This window comes from Vitis vinifera, chromosome 15, assembly GCF_030704535.1.
Source record: "Vitis vinifera cultivar Pinot Noir 40024 chromosome 15, ASM3070453v1".
Classification (NCBI taxonomy): domain Eukaryota; kingdom Viridiplantae; phylum Streptophyta; class Magnoliopsida; order Vitales; family Vitaceae; genus Vitis; species Vitis vinifera.
Window position 1 is genome coordinate 13,242,501 of NC_081819.1, and position 15,002 is coordinate 13,257,502.

A 15,002-nucleotide genomic window follows, 5' to 3' on the forward strand; every position below is an offset into this window, starting at 1 on the left:
ACCAGATTTCTAAACTCTAGCATTTATCAGGTGTATCAGCTGAAAGAACTTGGGCCAACTGATTTGAGCTTGCTGGCAGTAGATCCAGATAATAGAGCTTCCTTTTCCTAGTACCATAACCAATTGTCTTCCGAGTCTGAATATCCTTAAAGACACAAAGATTAGGCCAAAAAATCACAACACAATTTAAAACCAAGGTTATTTGAGCAATAGACAATAAGTTGTGATTAAGAGAAGGAACAACCAGAACTGAATCCAAATTCAAATTTTTGTAAGAGCAATTGAACCTTCTCCTATCACGGGAGAGGGAGTACCATTGGCTGTGGACACAATATGTTGGTTTGAGGATTTCATGGACCGAATATGATTATTATCAAAGGTCATGTGATGTGTGGCACCTGAATCAATTATCCATTCACTATGACTAACAGAAGTAGAAATATGAAGAGCCTTACCCACATTCCTAGAGGTAGCAATGAAAGAGGAGGCTTTCTCAGGATTACTGGTGGAGGAATGATTAGGTTCGACCACAACAACAGAAGCATGATGATTTGACTTTGAATTTCGTTTGCGAGGTGCCTTGGAAAAATCCCACCATTCTGGATATCCAATAATGTCATAGCACCGTGACTTAGTGTGTCCTGTTTCACCACAATGAGTACACAAGCGTTCTGGTTTGCCAACTGACTGATTATGATCATGGTTTGATGGACCAAGGGCTCGATCTAGTTTCGGGTTTGTTTGCGATTGTTGATTCTTAGCTCGGTTAGCTCGGTGAGCTACCATAGTAGATGACTCTAAATGTTCAGGTTTACCATTCAGTGCAGCTCGACGAACAGAATCACGACGAACATATGCATAAGTCTCTTCAAGATCTAGTGCAGGATCCCTTCTGAGAATCTCACCTCGAATTTGTTCAAATTCAGCATCAAGTCCATTCAGAAAAATATGCACCCGCAGTCTCTCAATAGATTTTTTTATAGGCGATAACATCCTCAGGATCCTTCATGACAATTTTATCACGATGATCTTGAAAGATTTCTATCAAATCACCGTAATAGGTAGAAAGAGGGCGACCAACTTGTTTAGTAGAGAATGCTCGTTGATTCAATGCAAAAAGTCGTGATTCATCTGCCCCATCATAGAATGCTTTGGCAAGAGCAATCCAGATTTCACGTGCAGTAGACATCTGAGATAGCGTTTCATACTCTCTGGTGACATAGAGGTCAGCAACCATCCTTTAACCTTTTGATTTTCAGCATACCACTTCACATAAGAAGTATCAGTAACCTTCGGGGATGTTGTACTCGTAAGATATTCAAGCTTTTCACGCCCTACAATCTGCATTTCCATGATTTGAGACCATACATCATAAGTGGTTTTGGTAAGGATAACATTAGTTGTGAAACTGGGTTTTCTGATTGAACATGGATAACTGATACAGAGGATGATTTGGGTTTGTCAGTAGTCATGATGCAGAGGTATACGAATTCAGGCGATAAAGAACAAATAATAATAAGACCTGCTCTGATTCCAAGTTAAAATATGAAGAGAAGACTCGAATACTATTTTTTCTATTACTCACTGGGCATAAATAGCCATTGTACAAGGTTTTAGATCCTATAGTTTAGGACTGATTGACTAACTATAAGGAAACTATAGATGTTGTGTATTTACAGGAATTCTAGTCTATCTATACAGCTAGCAGCGGAGACAAATTAGGACGTGAATGTTGGAGAGCCAACTTGGAGACAATTACTCTTGATTGTCAACAATTGTTGCGTCTTTGAGAAAACTTTTGTGCTGGTCTGACTTATGAAGGTCGCTTTTTTTTTTTTTTTTTTGTTTTCCTTTGATCTAGTGCAATATCAGGTTTGGATATCCACTGTAAAACACCACCATAACTCAACTGCCAGAGGTGAAGCAATATATATCTATGTGGATTAACTAGACATTAAATTATACAAAAGAAAATGAAGAAATTCGAAGTGAAGCTTTTTAGATGCAACAACGGGTAGGGAGTTATCTGAGGCTATGGTTTGGAGTTGGGTTAAAGCCCAAAGGGTCTTAGAGAAGAGTTCAATTGGAATTGCGATTGGGGCGTCAGTCAAAGCCGACGTCGTGCTTGTCCCACACGTTGCATTCACTGGTTAATTTATGGTTGGCCATAGAAGTGGGGTTGGTTCAGATAGCCTTCTTCCTCATCTCTCTGTCAAAGTATGCATATGGAAATGGAGAAGAGTTTCAACAGTCCTCTCTACTTTGTATTTGGGTGGTGGTGGTGCAGGTTAGTACTCCTCTTCTGGGTCTGGATATCAGCAACTCAGGCCCAACAATCCTACGTCAACGACAGCCAGTTTAACTGTGAAAACCACTTCAAGGAGGCGGATGGATTCCAGTGCAACGGCCCCAGATCATGCCTTTCCTACCTCACCTTCCGATCTGCCCCTCCCTATGACTCCCCACGCTCCATATCCTCTCTCTTGAACTCCGACCCAGCTCAGATCGCCAGTATTAGCCAAGTATCCGTTGATGACAAAATCCCCCCTGCACAGATCCCTCATTGTCCCAGTCAATTGTTCCTGTTCAGGTGACTTCTATCAGCACAACGCCTCCTACACCGTCAATGCTTCCGACACTTACTTCTCCATCGCCAACAACATCTACCAGGGCCTCACCACCTGCCAGGCCCTCAAGGCTCAGAACCCCTCTCATAATAGTAGGGGGCATTTGTCGGAGGATATAGATCTGCTGATTCCGCTCAGGTGCGCCTGCCCCGTCGACGTTCTAATCAGCTCCGGATACAACTACTTGCTCTCTTATATCATCAATATGGGCGAGAACATCTCTTCCATCGCCCAAACCTTCCATGTGGAGAAATGGGCCATATATGCTGCCAACGACTTGCCTTACTCGGACGAACAGATTTTCTCCTCCACCGCCCTTCTTATCCCACTTAAGGATCCTCCCACCGCTTTCCAAACTCGACGGACTTCGAATTGTGTCCCGAATGATGCTCTACTATATGAAATTTTTTAATCTAGTGTTTTAATTTTCCACATTTTGTAATTGATATGGTTTTATAAGATAATCAGTTTTTCTATTAATTTCATAATATCAAGATAGGATGAGACAAGTTAATTATAGATTTCAAAATTTGTAATTTTCTTATTGAGGAATATAGGTTAAGAGATTCTAAAATACATTTTGTTTTACACGAACCTTATAGCCGTGGGATCTAAACCTCGGGTGCTGACCACACCACACCACAATAATCAATATCGAGTAAATTCATGATATCATCAATGGTAGGATTTGAATCTAGGGATCATACTTCTTAGTGTTTGTTTTGATGAATTGGACTACCTTAACAGGTCATGATACTATTTTATTTTATTTTCACTATTTTTTATTTATTTATAATTTTTATCATATTTTTATTGTTTCCTATAATTTTTCTCTTATTTTTATTTCTTTCTTTATCTTTTCAAGTTCTATTAAATTTAAACTAACCTTTCACATTAAAGACTATAGAAGTCAAGGGTCTTTGTTAGGGTAAGGATTAGGCCAATGTCAAAGAAGAAAAAGATGGTGATATTTTTGACTCTTTACACACAAATGATTGCATTCTTATTGTGCTCTCTTTCATATATTAAAAAAATCATAAAGCTTTTGGTAAATTGAAATAATATGATATAGAAAATAAATAAAAGACACAAGTAAGGCATAGTGGAATGGACTTGAAGTCTTAGCCAGAGTCCCCACTCCCACTCCTTAACTCTCTATCTCATCGTCAGGACTCAGGGTCAACCGCACTCTCAAATGATTCGTGCTCAATTTCGCTCCTCTTCCTCCAGATCTGTCTCCGGCCATCGCATCACTGCATCAGCCATTGCCGCAATCGGGTCTAAGATTTTTTGTATAGGCGATGTGGCTTCACCGATGGTTCGGCTTGCCGGTTCAGTAGGTGGGAGTTGGGGCCCAGAATGCGGGAGGGGAGGGAGTTGAAGCCCGCCGAATTTGCGGGTTGGAAAATTTATGTGTTGGGGGTGGGTGTTTGGTAGACACGTGGGCGAAGTCTGCTAACTGGGCGGGTGTTTTTTACCCGGTGTCTGGGCGGCGCAGAGTCTGCTAGTTGTGTGTGTGAAAGTATCGTTCAAAATATGCATCTCTGTGCTGTAAAAATACTTGGATGCACCTTATGGTTTTGAATCATGCCGTTATTCCCTCTTTGATGCTATTTTTCTGAATTCCCACTAGGGGAAGTTCTGTACCCAGATTTTTCATTAGCCATCAACTCCAATTTTTAAGCTGTGACGAACCGTTCTTTTCAGAGAGAATAAAAAGAGAAGAAGAAACAATCAAAATTCAATCACTAGCTTCTTTTTTCTTTACAAAAAATTATAGAGTTAACCGGAAGAGACCTCTATCACCTCATGGCAGTTTCTGCTCAATTCTAATGGGTGAGGCATTGCCTATGTAAGAGTGAACCCACTTGCCCAGTCTAGAGCACCCAAACCCTCAAATTTATTATTTTTCATTCCAAAAAAGGGGAAAAATATTTTTAAACACATGGAAAAAATAAATAAATAAATGAAATAATTGAATTGGACTTTTTGAAGAAAACACATCCTGTTACAACGCTAGTAATGTCATTGTAGATCAGATAAATGGCTATTAGCCACTGCAAAAACACACATTTCCTCTAAAATGGTGGAAACAAAGTCTGTCTTTCACTATTATTTTTCTATGTTAAAGTTGAGAGATGAACTTTATGGAATACCCCTAATTTAGGTATAACCCTAATTTAGTTATAATAATAATAATAATAATAATAATAATAATAATAATAATAATAATAATAATAATTTAGTTATAATAATAATGAGAGTTTTAAATAGAGATAAGGATTACATTTTTTTAAGTTATGATTTAAAATTTTTTTAAACCAAGTTCGAATATATATATATATACTGTAGAAAAAGTGGAAAAAGAAGAAGAAAACAAAAAAGAGAGAATATAATTCATGAAGAAATTGAATTGATTTTCATTAGGAGTCCATCATTTTATAGGGATTCACAAAAAGATATACATTATTATGGATGATCACCTATAAGTTCCCATAATATTACAAAGTTCTCATATTTTATAACACTCTCCTTTGGATGATCATAAAAATATGGTAACTACCTTATTAAGAATCTTGCCAGTAAAACCTAATTGGACAAAACTTGGACGAAAGAAAAAAAGAGTGCAATATATGCATATTAGTATTCTGTCCTTCATGTAGACATGATTATGATTTCTTCAACATTTCAATTGGTAGATCTCTCAATCTTCGCATTCCAATGTCATACCATAACTTTTTCAATGAGGTCAAATGTAACACTTTTGTGAATAGATCTGCTAAATTATTGCATGACCGAATCCGTTGAACATCAATTTCACATTTCTCTTGGAGCTTGTGAATATAGAAGAATTTAGGAGAGATATGCTTAATTCTATCACCTTTTATGAATCCTTCTTTAATTTGTGCAATACAAGTAACATTATCTTCATGTAACTTGGTTACATTGCCTTTGATGGAAGGTAGTCCACATGTTGGCTTACCCTTTAGAGCTTTTTGAAGAAGACTCTGTTACTAACATGTTTACTTCCATTGTGGGTAATGTGAATGAGGTGATACAGATTTATTGCGTCTTGAATATGTTGAATCATTGACCTTAACCATACACATTCACGACTTGCTTCATGAACTGCAAGAATTTATGAATGATTTGAAGATGTGACTACCATTGTTTGCTTGATATTTTCGTACCACCATAAGTAAAGACATATCCCATTTGAGATGGAGCTTTATGAGGATCTGAAAGATATCTTGCATCTGCATACCCAATCAATTGTGATTTTAATTCTTTTAAATAATATAAGTCTATGCCACTTATTCCATGAAGGTATCACAATATATGTTTAATCCCATTCCAATGCCTTCTAGTTGGGGTAGAACTGTATCTTGCTAGTAGGTTGATAGAGGATGCCATGTATGGTGTAGTACAATTTTCAAGATACATTAGTGCATCGATTGCACTAAGATATGGTACTTTTGGACCAATCAATTCTTCATTTTTTTTTATTTAGGATGAAACAGGTCTTTGTTCACTTCAAGTGAATGAACAACCATGGGGGAATCGAGTGGATGTGATTTGTCCATATAAAATATTTTTAATACTTTTTCTATATATGTCGATTGATGGACTAATATGCCATTTGAACAATGCTTGATCTATAGGCCAAAACAATATTTTGATTTTCCCAAATCTTTCATTTCAAATTCCTTCTTTAAATAATTGGTTGTTTTTGTGAGCTCTTTAAGAGTTTCAAATCATCCATATTACTACAATTATTGTAAGCCAAGTTTGCAATTTCTTGATAAAAACATATGGGCAAATTGGATTATTCATATATATTTCTTTTAACAAATACTCACTCAAACGATTATACCACACGTGTTTGGATTGGTTTAATTCGTATAAACATCTTGTAGTTTGATTGAGTACATGTTTCAAGGTTTTGGATTAGTTGCTTCAAGCAATTTGAATCCTTCAGGGATTTTCATATATGTGTTAGTATCTATAGGCCCATGTAAATAGGCTATAACAACATCCATAAGAAGCATATCTAGTCCTTTAGAGACTGTCAAACTTAAGGTGATTGCATCCATTATAAGGGAATAAGTTTCCTCATAGTCTATACCAAGTCTCTAAGAGAAACCGTGAGCAACAAGTAATGTTTTATATCTTATGATTTCATCTTCTCATTTCGCTTTCTCACAAAGACCCATTTATATCTAACAGACTTTATGTTTCTAGGTGTTTGAACTCTAGGTCCAAATACCTCTTGTTTTGCCAACAAGTTTAGCTTTGTTTGGATTGCTTATTTCCATTTTGGTCAATAATTCATTTTTCAACATTCATCCACAGTTTGTAGTTCTTGATCTTCATCATTTCTCATTATGTCCATAGCCACTTGGAATGCAAATGTATTGTCTATAGTAATGTCATTGTGGTTCTTTGTTTCTCCCATGTGACTAATTGAGATCTCTTCATTTTTAGATACCAGTATTTGATCAATTTGTGCCCCTTTAAGGGTTAACTGTTTATCAAGTTGGGTTTCATCATTTGACCTTTTCATATTTGTAAACTCTTCAAGAGTACCAAACTTTTTATATGTTTTTCATTTTTTTTTCTAGGAAATGGTTCTTTGAGCCAATAGGTCACCATGCTTCAAGCATGTCTTAAATTCACTTGCTATGACATTCTTTAATTGTCCTTCAGGAACATCAATATGTGCTGGGGTATTCATAGCCGATACGTGTGACTTTATTACTTTCTTTATATTTGTGAAAGCATTAGGTAACTGATTTGCAAGTCCTTGTAAATGAATAATCATCTGAACTTCTAGTTCATACTGCCTTATACGGGGATTAAGATTAGACAAGAAGGATACATACCATGTAATGTCTTGCCATTCTTCTGGAATTGACTTGCCTCCCCCTAATGGTGGGAAAACATTTTCATTAAAATGACAAATCTGTAAAGCGGGTAGTAAAAACATCACTTGTGAAAGGTTCAAGATAACAAATAATGGAGGGAGAGTTAAAGCCAACATATATACCAAGTTGATGTTGATGACCTAACTTAGAACGTTGAGGTGGAACTATGGGAACATAGACAACACAACTAAAAATACGTAAATGTGAAACATTTGGTTGAGAGCCTAAAACAAGTTGTAAAGGTGAGCATTCATGATTAACTGTAAGATGAATTTGAATTAAAGTAGTAGCATGAAGAATAACATGCCCCCAAGCAGACAAAGACAATTTTGTTCTCAAGAGTAATGGTTTTGCAATCAATTGCAAAAGCTTGATAAAAGATTCAACTAATCCATTTTGAGTGTGAGTATGAGCAACATGATGTTCAATATCAATATCAACCGACATACAATAACAAAGAAATGTTTGAGATGAGAATTCACTAGCATTATCAAGACGAATTGTCTTAATAGGATGATCAGACTTCCATTATGTTGTTCGTTTTATATGGAAGCCTTTCACCCTCAATAATTTCATCAGATGCTAAAAAAAAAATGTGCAATTAACTTTGCCCTAAATTACACTTATATTATTAAATATTGAATATGTCATTTTAGTATTTTTTTTTTCAAAGCTTATTTTGGTACAAATAAGCTACCCTTATTTTTGTCTTTTTACCCAATATTAGATGGGGCAAGGCCAATAAGCAAAAGTTGGGTTCCATTGAACTAATTTTGCCACATCGATCCTTCCATGTCAATACAGTTTTTTTTTTTCTTTTTTTAGAACAAAAAAAAAAAAAAAAACACAAAAACACTTTGCTTATCAATTGTCTCCATCACAAATTTTTATGAATGGTTCGGGAAATATATTTTAATTTTTTTCACTTATTTTTTGTGATAATTTTTAAAATAATTATAAAAATATTAATAATAAAGCATTATAAATAAAATTTATATTTAAGAAATATTTGAAAATGTAGAAAATATGTTAAAAATATTCCAAGTTCCCACCCAACTTTCTTTTTAGAAAGAACTATTTTCGAATGATATCTGCATTAGAGAAGATCCTTACTAAAGGCTTTAGATTTAAAACTTTCCAATAAGGTAAAGAAATGCATTTTCTTTTATGGAGATGTTGTAAATTAATTAATAAAATTTGTTGCAATTTCCACATAAACTACATTGTATATTTGTAAACATGAAGACTAGACTAATTTCAATTTATCCCATTTTATAAACATATTTGTGACCATATCCAAAAGTATGAGCATAAGAAACATTTGATTCTAATTTTATATCATCACCCAATTAGGATTTGGGCCCACAAAAGATGAAAAAAAAATACTTGATAAAAAACACCTTATAGACTCTCTATTTTGTCTTTACAACACATGTTATTCATTATACTTGTTACCCCTTACCTTGCATCAACATGTAGTACACACATAGGATCTTCTTCTGCTTCTTTATTCATTGCACTCCTTAATGGTTCGTTTGCTATTCGACTTTGGCATTGATTTTTCAGCTACTTTTAGAGACCTTTTGAAGAGAATTTTTGGATCCATAGCGTGACTTTAGCGGCGCCCTAGGAGTTTCTAATGTTTCAACATGATTAGAGCTTAATCAGGCTCTTTTTAGCAATCTGAAACTCATTTTTGACCTATTTTGGCTTGTGCTAGCAGCTTAACCATTCCTCAATCAATTGAGGCAACTCTCAATTGGTTGGAAACGGTTGAATCAATTCCCACGATTGGTTGATCAGGTTTTGCTCTTTTTGGCCCCATTACGAGCTCCATTTTTTTTACTCTTACTTGGGGGTTCCCAAGAGTGTTTTACACTAGTTTTTGTGAGTCTTAACTCTATTATTGACTATTTGGGTTTGGGTTTAGTTCAAAAGAGTTTATAAGAGAATTGAGCTTTGATGAAGATGGTAATAAGTGTCTAAATTTTCACTATTCCTTACCCTATAAAAAGGATTCTAAGGGTTCATTTTGAGAGGACTTCTTTCTTGGTTTTTAAGAAGAAACTCTGCCCATTTTTCCAAATTATGAGAAGTTCTTAGAGTTTTGAAGAAATTTTGGCTTAAAAAAGGGGTTTAGCTTACTAGATACCAAGTCATTACACTTGGGAGAAGCCTCTTGGATAAGTTCTTTTTAGCTTCGATTTTTGTGCTTATTCTAAGGTTTATTTTATTTTATTTTATTTTATTAATTTTTTTAATTTTTTTTTAAAGGCGAGAAAAGATTGAAGTATTTGCATATTTTTCCCCTAAAATGATTACGTTGTCTCATTGAGATAACACCTCTTCAAGAAAATAAGTTACCATATTCATTCTAATTAATTTATTAAATGAAAAATAGATTTAGATAGTTTTTTCTTCCTTTTTCCAAAAACAATTTTAAAAAATGATAATAATTTGAGTTTTCTTAATTAATTTATTCAATAAAAATTAATTTAGATAATGTTTTCTTCTACTGTGAATAAAATGAAAAGTTAAATTATATTCATAAAATTTCTTAATAAAAAATAAAAAAAACAATAAATGTGTTGTAAAATAAATAAAAACAAAGATGGTTAAAATTTAATTTTCTTTAGAATTTCTTGAATACAATTATGTGGTGTATAGATCAAAGTTTTGTCATGTTAAACAAAATTCTGACAAGCTATATTCAAATTAAATGAATCTTGAATGAATTAGAATTTGACTTGATTTAGTGATCTAACAAGAATTTTAAAATCACTAAGGCTACGTTTGGTTGGAAGGATAAGGTACATATATTTTAGGATATCATATCCCATTGGATATGATATGCATATCCTAGGATATGATTTCTAATGGGATATGATATCATTGGATATACATATCCTACGGGCATGATATTTTAAAGTAGCATATCCAATAGGATATGCTATATTATATTATATTTAATTTATCAAATGAATAAAAAATAATATGAAATATATATTATTTTCAATGTTTAAAACAAAATTGATATCACATTTAAATATTTTTAATTTGAAAAAAATGAAAATTTTGTTATGTTTAACAATATTCATGATTAAATTATTTGAATTTTACAAATAAAATCTTTTTTATATTATGTTATTTAATATATAAAAATAATTTATATATTATATATTTGTTATAAAATATGAGATTTTATCGGATTATGGAAACTCGTGGATGATCATTCATATTGATGTATATTTCTTTGTAACTCCTTATAAAAGAGAGATACCTTTAATGAAAATTCATCTCGTTCTCCTCCTACATTCTATTATACTTTTCTTTGAATATATTTGTTTATTCTCTTGTCTTTCTCATATTTTCTTCTCCTTATTCTTTTATTTTACAACACGTTATCAGTATGACGCTTTGAGTATATAGAAAAAAAAAACTCAAGGTAGAAAAGACAAAGAGAAGAATTTATCTACAAAATTTCTTATAGGTATGTAGCCTTATTATCTACGAATGAAATATGAATAATATGTATTGTATTATTATAATTTTTATTTACTTTATCTCATAGTCATAAGCTATGTGAATCATATTGCATATGATTATAGATTCTAATTATTTAATAACTAGAAGTTATATAGAAAAATTTTCATAACCAAATGTTATGGGGTAAATTACAAAATTACAAATACATAGCGGAAGCTATGCATAAGATCCCTAATTATTTTTTAATTATATTATATAACTGGAAGTTATATAAAACGGCATTATATGACCAAAAGTTATATAATGAATAGTTCATAACTTGAAGTTATGTACAAATCCAAAATTACAAATACATAGTCAAAAGCTATGTATATAACTCATAATTATTTATTTTTAATCATACAGTATAACTAAAAGTTATACAAAATAATATTATATAGTCAAAAGCTATAAAATGAATAGTTCATAGATTGAACCTATGCGCAAATTTTTACAATGAATAGTTCATAACTTGAAGTATGTAAAAATTCACATAAAAAAAAAAGTTTATAGTCTAAAGTTATGTATAAATTTAAATATTTTCTTGTTCTAACAAAATAATCATAACCTGAAGTTATGAAAGATATTAACTTTTAATTTCTTTAATTTCTTTTAATTATATTGTGTAACTGAAAGTTATACATAAATAGTTTATAACTTGAAGCTATCCACAAATTTACATAAAAAAATAACTCATAACCTAAAGTTATGTACAAATTTGCATATTTTCTTGTTTTGACAAAATGATCATAACTCAAAGTTATGAAAAATATTGGCTTTTAATTTTTATTTCGTATTCACTTATTTTTCACAACAGGAATTATGGAAAACAATTTTTTATTAACAATTGTTTCATAGTCAGAAGCTATGCATACAATTTCTAATTTTCTTGTATAATTTCATTGTCAATGAACAACTATGTTCTTAGAAGATACATAATCTTTTTAATTCTATTATATAACCAGAAGTTATATCATAACATAATTGTCAATTATTTAATGTTATTATAACATTACTTAAATTTTAATTATTCATAAACTGAAGCTATGAAGAAAAAGTTATTAAATTAATAATTGTTAAAACTTGTATAGCCAAAAGCTATATATATATATATATATATATATATATATATATATATATATATATATATATATATATATATATTATAAAGTTATATTATATAACTAAAAGTTATATAAATATTATTATTCATAACTTGAAGTTATGAAAATAAGAAAATTAATATTCTTTATGCTAATAAAAGGTTATGTCAAACTTGTTAATATGTACTTTCTTATATCTAGAAGCTATAGAGAACAAAATTATTAACTAACAATTTTGTACAATTTTATGAAATTTATATAACCAAAAGTCATAATAAAATATATTATAACATGAAGTTATGATAACAAGTATATAGATAATATTTACGTATTATCAAAAGATTAATATTTTGTATATCAAGTTATACAAATAGGTAAGTGTTTGATAGTTTTCATAAATTTCTATTATTAGAAGTTATACTGTCATTAGTGGAAAAATTTACATATAGATGTGGAATTTTGGATTGCATGAAAATATGATATTTTTGTATTAGACGTGATAGTCTAGAATTTTTTTTTTATTCTAGTTGTTTAATAAACAATAATATTTTGATTTAGAAAATTGAGATGTTTTTGGATATATGTGAAATATATGACTTGGTCATATGATTAATAAATTGATTTTGCATGTCAATTTTCTTTATAACATGTTTTTATGATTGAAAAATTTTGAGTTATATAAAATAATATATATTATTGCATATTGCCACATATGATATTTTTATTAATGCAATAATTTCATTATTCAAAAATAATTTTGAAATTACAAGAGGTTCAACTATTGTTCTCAATATATTATGTTATATCTTTATATATGTGTTTAGATGAATTTGCAGTATTTCAGTTAAAATTTTGAGACAATAAGATGCTTTAAATCATGATATGTTATCTTGAAATTTTGATTTATGAATTAATTTTTGCACATTGATTTAGATCATAATAATATTTTGAATAAAATTATCGATCTATCACTACAATTAGTTTGATTATTGAAATGCTTCGTAGTTATTTCATGTATAAATTGCTTCACACTTACAAAATCAAATGTGTGAGATATTTAAGAAATATATAACTTTAAATTATCTTTTTCATATTTGTTTTATTGTGTTATATATGCTCTCAATGCTTTTACACAACTTATTAAGTTAAGTCATCATTTATAACTAATATTTTTCCATTGATTTTAACTATTTTTCTATCATAATATTTCTTCAACTCTATAAAAGTGAGGTCTTTATGACATGTTTTATGACTTGTTATTTTGATGAAACTCTTGTCTCATTAATTGTACAACATTGATGACAGACAATGTTAATACTATATCAAGTGAGAAACCTGATTAAAGGCCCCAAAAGAGCTTACACTATGTCACTAGTAGTATTTGATTCCATGTGAATGACACTTTATATGATGCTAGATCCAAAAGAATCTTGTAAGACCAACTTGGTCCCCTGGGGTAAAAAGTCGTATGAATGTATATTATAAAACCAGAAGTTTTTATTTAGTGACTAGTCTACCTATACACTTGAAATATAGAATGACATGTTGTGTAGATTATCATTTTAATGAGACAATTTTCTCCCTGTTAAGGGAAGAAGAGCCAGTTCCAAAAGAACGATGTGAAATTATTTGGAATGCATTGACTTTGACTTATCTTGGTCCTCGTACTAATCAATGTGAACTAGAAGTTCAAAAAATTATTTATTTGCAAGAACTTGCAAATCAACTACCAAATGCTTTCATTGATGCAAAGAAAGTGACAAAATCATTTTCATTGACCTAGAGTATTCCAGTACGAATTGATGTCCCTAAAGGATAATTAAATAATGTGTTGATGTTCTTGAAGGACGATTAAATAATGAGTTGATGTCCCTGAATGACGATTAAGAATGAGTTGATGTCCCTGAAGGACAATTAAATAATGAGTTGATGTCCTTGAAGGACAATTAAATAATGAGTCTAAGGCACAATTGAAGTGTGGTAGACCTTGAAAAGGCAAACACATTCCCTAGAAGAGGAAAACACAAGGAAAATATATGAAATGTGACACTCTTGAAGAAGTTGCATATAAAGTGAGTTATTAAAATGACTGATTAGTCTCAAGTAGTCTCTGAAGAGGCACAATTTAAATAAGTAGCCCTTTGAGAGACATATGTTTTACAATTAGCTCCTCAAAAGGTACAAGTACCTAATATTGATGAGATCTCAATTATTTACTTATATATAGAGAAAAATGGGATTAGAATACTCTTGTCATTGACAATATCTTTTCTTTCCAAATAGCTATTGACATCATAAGAAATTATGAGGATCCCAAAGTAAGAACTATGAATTAAGCTCATTAGAAAAATGAGAAGTATTTGGACCTATAGTCCAAATGCTTGAAATTGTCAAACTTATTGGATATAAATGAGTATTTATAAGAAAGTGTAATGAGAAAAATAAAATCATTAGATATAAAACGTGACTCATAGCTCAAGGTTTCCCGTAGAAACCTAATATTGACTACGAGGAAACATATTCTCCTATGATGGACACAACCATATTTAGATATCTAATTTGTTTAACAATCTTAAAAGGATTGGATTTGCGTCTCATGGATATCGTTACTGCATATTTACATGGATTTTAGATAATGACACATATATATGAAAATCCTTGAAGGATTTCAAATGCCTGAAGCAATTAATTCAAAAGATTGTAGCATATACTTAATTAAGCTACAACGATCCTTGTATCGATTAAGCAATCCAAAGACATGTGGTATGATCACTTCAATGAATATTTGAAGTGAGAAGTATATATGTATTATCTTATTTATC